General features: G+C 48.2%; 1 protein-coding gene across 5 annotated transcripts in view; it reads right to left on the reverse strand.

The window, feature by feature from the left end:
* The window catches only part of LOC126985236 (uncharacterized), a 51,721-nt gene that overhangs the window by 17,026 nt on the left and 27,195 nt on the right, over window positions 1-7,500 (reverse strand). Inside the window, exon 1 of one of the 5 annotated variants that reach the window (XM_050839852.1) lies at window positions 1,555-1,854. The exons of 2 other annotated variants lie outside the window; for them this stretch is intronic. The gene's annotated coding sequence lies outside the window, so the exon portion shown is untranslated. Of the gene's footprint in view, window positions 1-641; window positions 785-1,403; window positions 1,855-7,500 lie in introns of those variants that run through there. 2 more of the 5 variants (XM_050839853.1, XM_050839851.1) reach the window with 2 other exon arrangements.

The following is a 7,500-nucleotide window of genomic DNA, read 5'->3' on the forward strand; positions in this document are numbered from 1 at the left end:
CTATTATTACTACTACTACTACTACTTCTACTACTATACTCTTCCTCCTCCTCCTCCTCCTCCTACTACTACTACTACTGCTACGACTATTACTACTACTACTACTACTACTACTACTACTTATATTGTCTTTACGCTTCACTAATGCCATATATTATTTCTTTATTAGTACTATTGTTCTCATTGCAGTATAGTTCTCTCTCTCTCTCTCTCGGGAAGAAGATGAAAAGAAGAAAGGGAAGAAAAAGGGAGAGAAAGATAATGGAGGAAGCAGAAATGAATGGGAGGAGGAGGAAGAGGAGGAGGAGGAGGAGGAGGAAGAGGAAGCAGAAGGGTCAAGCGAAATTAGGATGACCGTAAGACTGACCCACAACACACACACACACACACACACACACACACACACACACACGACCTCACACACACACACACACACACGACCTCACACACACACACACACACACACACACACACACGACCTCACACACACACACACACACGACCTCACCCACGCACACACGCACTCCTCTTTTGACATTTACAGTTACAAAATCCTCTTCTTAATCCTCTGCTGGTGTGTGTTTGTGAGATCCAACTCCATTCATAATCCAGTTCCTTGATCCTACGGCCTTCAGGCTTACCATAGGAGGGCAGTGTATCCTGAAGGACTCTTGGGTATCCTTTGGGACCCGTGGAAGCGAGCAGGATCACGTAGGATGGCGATAAAGTCCTTCCTTGCACTCCTTCACTTCACAAGCCTTCCCTTACTTAACCTATGGCCTTCAGGCTTACCATAGGAGGTCAGTGTATCCTATAGGAGTCTTTGGCATCCTATGAGAACCGTGGGAGTGAGCAGGATCACGTAGGATGGCGGTAAAGTCCTTCACTCCTTCACGCTCCTTCCCTAACTTAACAACTCCATTTAAGAGGCCTTCAGGCTTACCACAGGAGGGCAGTGTATCCTATAGGAGTTTTTGGTATCCTATGAGAACCGTGGGAGTGAGCAGATCACGTAGGATGGCGGTCAAGTCCTTCACTCCTTCACACTCCTTCCCTAACTTAACAACTCCATTTAAGAGGGCTTCAGGCTTACCACAGGAGGGCAGTGTATCCTATAGGAGTCTTTGGTATCCTATGAGAACCGTGGGAGTGAGCAGGATCACGTAGGATGGCGGTAGTCCTTCACTCCTTCACACTCCTTCCCTAACTTAACAACTCCATTTAAGAGGCCTTCAGGCTTACCACAGGAGGGCAGTGTATCCTATAGGAGTCTTTGGTATCCTATGAGAACCGTGGAAGCGAGCAGGATCACGTAGGATGGCGGTAAAGTCCTCCTTCTCATTTTCACTCCTTAAAAACTCCTTTAAGACCTAGTTCCTCGATCCTATGGCCTTCAGGCTTACCATAGGAGGGCATTGTATCCTGCAGGAGTCTTTGGTATCCTATGAGAACCGTGGAAGCGAGCAGGGTCATGTAGGATGGCGGTAAAGTCCTTCACTCCTTCACACTCCTTCCCTAACTTAACAACTCCATTTAAGAGGCCTTCAGGCTTACCATAGGAGGGCAGTGTATCCTATAGGAGTCTTTGGTATCCTATGAGAACCGTGGGAGTGAGCAGGATCACGTAGGATGGCGGTAAAGCCCTTCCTTCACTCCTTCCCTTACTCAAACCTCACCACTCTTTCTCTCTCTCTCCCTCCCGTACCAACACCTCAGGGACTTTCAGATAGGCGTGGGAAGGACCTTGATGCACCTGGGAGAGCAACACATCCAACACACCCAACACACGCAACACACACGGCTTTGAGTGCGCGAGTTGGCCGTGCTGGGAGGACTCAAGACTGACTGACTCGGCTGATCACAGGACGCACTCACTGACAACGTTTGAGGAGGTTGCCAGTAAAGTCTTTTGCTGTGTGAACTCGATTTTCAGTGGGGTTTCAGTGGGTTCCTGGGTTCTGTTGCTCCATAAGTTTCCTCTTGTTATTTTCTTCCTTCTGTCTTCTCCCTTTTCCTCCATTCTCCTCTTCGTTTTCTTCTCCCGTCATTGTTTTCTTCTATTTTTGTCTACCTCTTCTCCCTCCATCTCTCCACTCAATTTTCTTCCTCCACCTCATCCTTCCCTATCCCTCCTATCTCCCTTTTCCTCCATTCTCCTCTTCGTTTTCTTCATACGTCATTGTTTTCTTCTCCCTCCATCTCTCTCCACTCAATTTTCTTCCTCCACTTCATCCTTCCCTTTCCCTCCTATCTCCCTATTTTCCTCCATTCTCCGCTTCGTTTCCTTCCTCCACCATTCTGTTTTCTTCTGTTTCTTCTATTTTTTGTCTATCTCTTCTCCCTCCATCTCTCTCCACTCAATTTTCTTCCTCCACTTCATCCTTCCCTTTCCCTCCTATCTCCCTTTTCCTCCATTCTCCACTTCGTTTCCTTCCTCCACCATTCTGTTTTCTTCTGTTTCTTCTATTTTTTGTCTATCTCTTCTCCCTCCATCTCTCTCCACTCAATTTTCTTCCTCCACCTCATCCTTCCCTATCCCTCCTATCTCCCTTTTCCTCCATTCTCCACTTCGTTTTCTTCCTCCACCATTCTGTTTTCTTCTCTGTTTCTTCTATTTTTTGTCTATCTCTTCTCCCTTCATCTCTCCACTCAATTTTCTTCCTCCACCTCATCCTTCCCTCTTCTCTATCTCCTCTATTTCCGCTATCTCCCTCTTCTCTATCTCCTTCTCTGTCTTCTTTATCTCCCTCTTTCTATCTCTTCCCTCTCGATCTATCTCCTCCCTTTCCATCTCTTCCCTCTCTCTCTCTCTTCCCCACTATCTCCTCCCTCTCTATCCCTTCCTCTCTATCTCCCTTCCCTTTCCTTCCATCAGTCTAGCGGTCGTTCTGGAGCTAAGGAATTACAGGGAACAGCTCCTGGCAACACCCCCAACCCGCAGGCCCCAGCTCAGCAGAAGACAGACCGCCGTGGCCATAACGCGTCGAACTCGCCTTCTTCTGACGCTGTTTCTTCGTTTTTTCCTCACTCAGCGAAAGAGCGTAACCCCGTGGTCCAATGGAGGCTTGCAGGCGTTGAACTTTGCTATCATTTCACTGGTTCTCGGCAGCTGGTGGTGAAGGGGGAGAGAGAGAGAGAGAGAGAGAGAGGGGCGTACAAGGCGGGTATCCCCACCTACTTCTCCCGAGGTTGCCACATGTGTCTGATACCCCCAAAACAAGGGATTGCACCGCCCTGTACTGGATTGGATACCCCTAACTTGCACCCCTCGACACATGCACCTCCTCCTCTGCTATGTGTGTGTGTGAGGTACAGCCACACACACACACACACACACACACACACACACACACACACACACGGTTGGAAGAAGTAAGATCGACGAAGCAAGTTAAGCAGACGAAAGATTGCAAAAAAGAAGAAAATGAGAAAAAACTGAACTAGGAAGGAAAAGACAGATCATTGAGGAGTGGAGAAGAGCTGGAGGGAAGGGAGGAGGTGGAGTGGAGAGGTGGAGACACTGGAGAGACTGGGAAGAGGAGGAGAGAGGGAGACGGGGAGATAGGGCGGGAAGGGTTGGAAGAAGGAAGGTCGACGAGCAAAGCAGAAGAAAGATTGCAAAAAAGAAGAAAATGAGAAAAAACTGAACTAGGAAGGAAAAGACAGATCACTGAGGAGTGGAGAAGAGCTGGAGGGAAGGGAGGAGGTGGAGTGGAGAGGTGGAGACACTGGAGAGACTGGGAAGAGGAGGAGAGAGGGAGAGGGAGATAGGGCGGGAAGGGTTGGAAGAAGGAAGGTCGACGAAGCAGAGCAGAAGATTGCAAAGGGAAAGAAGAAAAGGAGAAAAAAATGAAATAGGAAGGAAAGGACAGATCATTGAGGAGTGGAGAAGAGCTGGAGGGAAGGGAGGAGGTGGAGTGGAGAGGTGGAGACACTGGAGAGACTGGGAAGAGGAGGAGAGAGGGAGAGGGAGATAGGGCGGGAAGGGTTAGAAGAAGGAAGGTCGACGAAGCGAATTAACCAGAAGAAAGATTGCAAAGGGAAAGAAGAAAATGAGAAAAAAATGAAATAGGAAGGAAAGGACAGATCATTGAGGAGTGGAGAAGAACTGGAGGGAAGGGAGGATGTGAGTGGAGAGGTGGAGACACTGGAGAGACTGGGAAGAGGAGGAGAGAGGGAGACGGGGAGATAGGGCGGAAGGTTGGAAGAAGGAAGGTCGACGAAGCAGAGCAGAAGATTGCAAAGGGAAAGAAGAAAAGGAGAAAAAACTGAACTAGGAAGGAAAAGACAGATCATTGAAGAGTGGAGAAGAACTGGAGGGAAGGGAAGAGGTGGAGTGGAGAGGTGGAGACACTGGAGAGACTGGGAAGAGGAGGAGAGAGGGAGACGGGGAGATAGGGCGGGAACGGGAGGGAGAGCGCGCGGGGCTGACTTGAGGTAAACATTAGGAGCACAGAGCGGCAGCCTGACACACCCGCCCATCTTCTCCTTAATAAAACTACGCATTTCCTCTCTATTCCCTTAGCCAGGTGGGACGCGGATGAAGATGGCAGTTGTTCCTCTCTCTATCCATGTGAGGGAGGAAGGGAAATGCTCAGCAGGTGCACAGAACGAGGGAAAAAACGGTGAAAAGGACTATTTTAACGGAGAGGAGGAAGGGAATGGCTCAGGAGGTGCACAGAACGAGGGAAAAAACGGTGGAAAGGACTATTTTAACGGAGAGGAGGAAGGGAATGGCTCAGGAGGTGCACAGAACGAGGGAAAAAACGGTGAAAAGGACTATTTTAACGGAGAGGAGGAAGGGAATGGCTCAGGAGGTCCACAGAACGAGAGAAAAAACGACGGAAAAGATTATTTAAGGCAACCATGACCCCATTTTCCTTAATTTTAGAGTAGTACCCCTTAAACCTCCCAACCGGCAACCCTAAACCCATTTTCTTTCAGTACCTCTTCCATTAAACCATTGTTCTTCTCTCTAATAACATTCCCTGACTTAAAACAAAATCCTAACCCTTATTTATTTATCTTAAGAATAAGTTAATGTATATGTTTTCATTTTAAGGCAACCCCCCCCCCTCCCCCCCTTAACTCCTCTCATGTACGCTCACAGCGGACGAAGCTCTCGACGTGATACTGAGCTCATTCCTGTGGCTCATCTCACTCATCTCATTCGGGATACAAAAGAAGGGAAGAGGAGTGTTTTTTACCTCTCCTTTCCCTCCATCTCTCCCTCCCTCCCTCCAGCACAGTGCCTCACTCACCCAGTTCAGAGCAAGCCCCCGGAGAGGTTGCCCACTGTTGCCAACCACGAGACTCACCCATAAAACGAAGGGAATATACCACGGGCATTTCCTCCCTCCCTGGACAGTGTTGCCATGTTAGTAAGTGGATAATGGCATGTGAGGAAGATTAGGGAAGGGGTCACACACACACACACACACACACACACACACACACACACACACACACACACGTTGTATAATAGTATGGTATTCGAGGAGAGATAAGAGATAGTAAAACTGATATGTTTGATAAGGAAGTTGTTTTTTTATTTAGCTTTTTGTCTGCTGGGAATGTCGTAGTGGTTGAAGTCGTACACACACACACACACACACACACACACACACACACACACACACACACACACACACACACACACAGAATAAAGAAAGGTAGAAAGAAAAGAAGAAAAAATGAAAATGGAAGGAAAAGAAAGATCATGGAGGAGTTAAGAAGACCTGGAGGGAAGGGTGGAGGAGAAGTGGAGGAAAGGTGGAGAGGTGAAAAAGGGGGGGGGGGGTGGAGGAAGGAGGGAGAGATGGAGGCGGAAAGGCTGGAGGGAAGGGAGGGAAGAGTCTGGAAGAGGAGAAAAAATATGGAGGAGGAGAGGATGGAGAAGTGGAGGAATGGAGAGACAAGTGGAGGAAGATTAAGTGGAGAGAAAAGTGGACGGGTGGAGAGAAAGAGGAGACAAGAAGTGGAGAGAAAAATGGATTAGGAGAGAAAAAGATGAAAGTGTTGGAGGAGGAAGAGAATGGGGAGGAAGCGAACGAGGTGGAGGGATGGAGGGAAAAAAAAAGGGAGATGGGAGAGAAAGGAAAGAGAGAAAAGAAAACAGAGGAAACAGAGACGAGAGAGGAGGAGGAGGAGGAGGAGGAGGAAGAAGAAAACGAAGTGAAGAGAGAAATGGAGGAAGAAAAGGGAGATGGGAGAGAAAATGAAGAGATAGAGAGAAGCTGAGGAGACAGAGAAGGAGAAGGAGGAGGAGGAGGAGGAAGAAAACAGCGAGAGATGGAGGGAAAAACGGAGACAGGAGAGGATATAAAGACAGAGAGAAGAAACTGAGGAGGAGAAAGAGGAGAGAGGAAGAAAATGAAGTGGAGAGATGGAGGAAAGGGTTGAAGGGGGGGGGAGAGAGAGAGAGAGAGAGAGAGAGGGGTAAAGAAGAGGGGGAGGGGGGAGGTAAAGGGGAGAAGGAAACGAATGAAGAAAAGAAGAATGAGAGAAGAAAATGAAGTGGAGAGATGGAGGAAAAAGGGGTGAAGGGGGAGAGAGAGAGGTGTAGAAGAGGGAGGAGGGGGGGAGGTAAAGGGGGCGTGTCCAGCGTGCGGAACTTGGCTCACCTGCCCGCAACACACCGGTTCATTAAACACCTGTGCAGCGGAAGATATGTCGACCTCCAATTAACTCTTTTATCATTAATGTCATCACCATCATCACCACCATCATCACCACTACTATTACTACTACTACTACTACGAGACCTATTCTTCGTCCTGCTGTATAAGTTTCTGTAGTAGTAGTAGTAGTAGTAGTAGTAGAATGGGTGGGCTCGGCATCACCAACCCGCAAAATCTGGCTGAGTCTGAATTCGGGAACTCAATCCGAATCACAGCCTCCTTGACCGGATATATTACCAATCAAAATGAAAGGGGAGAAGACAACCCTCAAGATATTAGGTCACTAAGGAATGAAATCTCCAAAAACAGAGAAGGAAAACAGAGACACTCTGAGTGACCTAATGAGAGAACTCCCAGAAGACACAAGGAGGAGGACAGATATTGCACAGGAAGTGGGCGCTTCAAACTGGCTAACCACACTACCTATCAGGGCAAAAGGCTTCAACTTAAACAAAAAAGAATTTACTGATGCCCTTGCCCTCAGGTATGGCTGGCCAGTGGATGGGCTCCCAAACATGTGTAACTGTGGCTCACCCTTCAACCAAAATCATGCCATGACATGCAAGAGAGGAGGTTTCGTCTGCATGAGACATGATGAAGTAAGAGACGTAACAGCTCAGATGCTGAAAGAAGTCTGCCACGACGTGACTGTGGAACCCATGCTGCTTCCTCTGCAAGGCGAACACCTCGCCAGACGCACCGCTATTGTTTCGAACGAAGCACGAGTGGATGTTAGCGCCAGAGGTTTTGGACTCGTGGACAAAGGGCATATTTGATATAAGGATCTTTGATCCCATGGCCCATTGCCACAGAGACCTGA

The sequence above is a fragment of the Eriocheir sinensis genome, chromosome 59, assembly GCF_024679095.1.
Source record: "Eriocheir sinensis breed Jianghai 21 chromosome 59, ASM2467909v1, whole genome shotgun sequence".
Lineage (NCBI taxonomy): Eukaryota > Metazoa > Arthropoda > Malacostraca > Decapoda > Varunidae > Eriocheir > Eriocheir sinensis.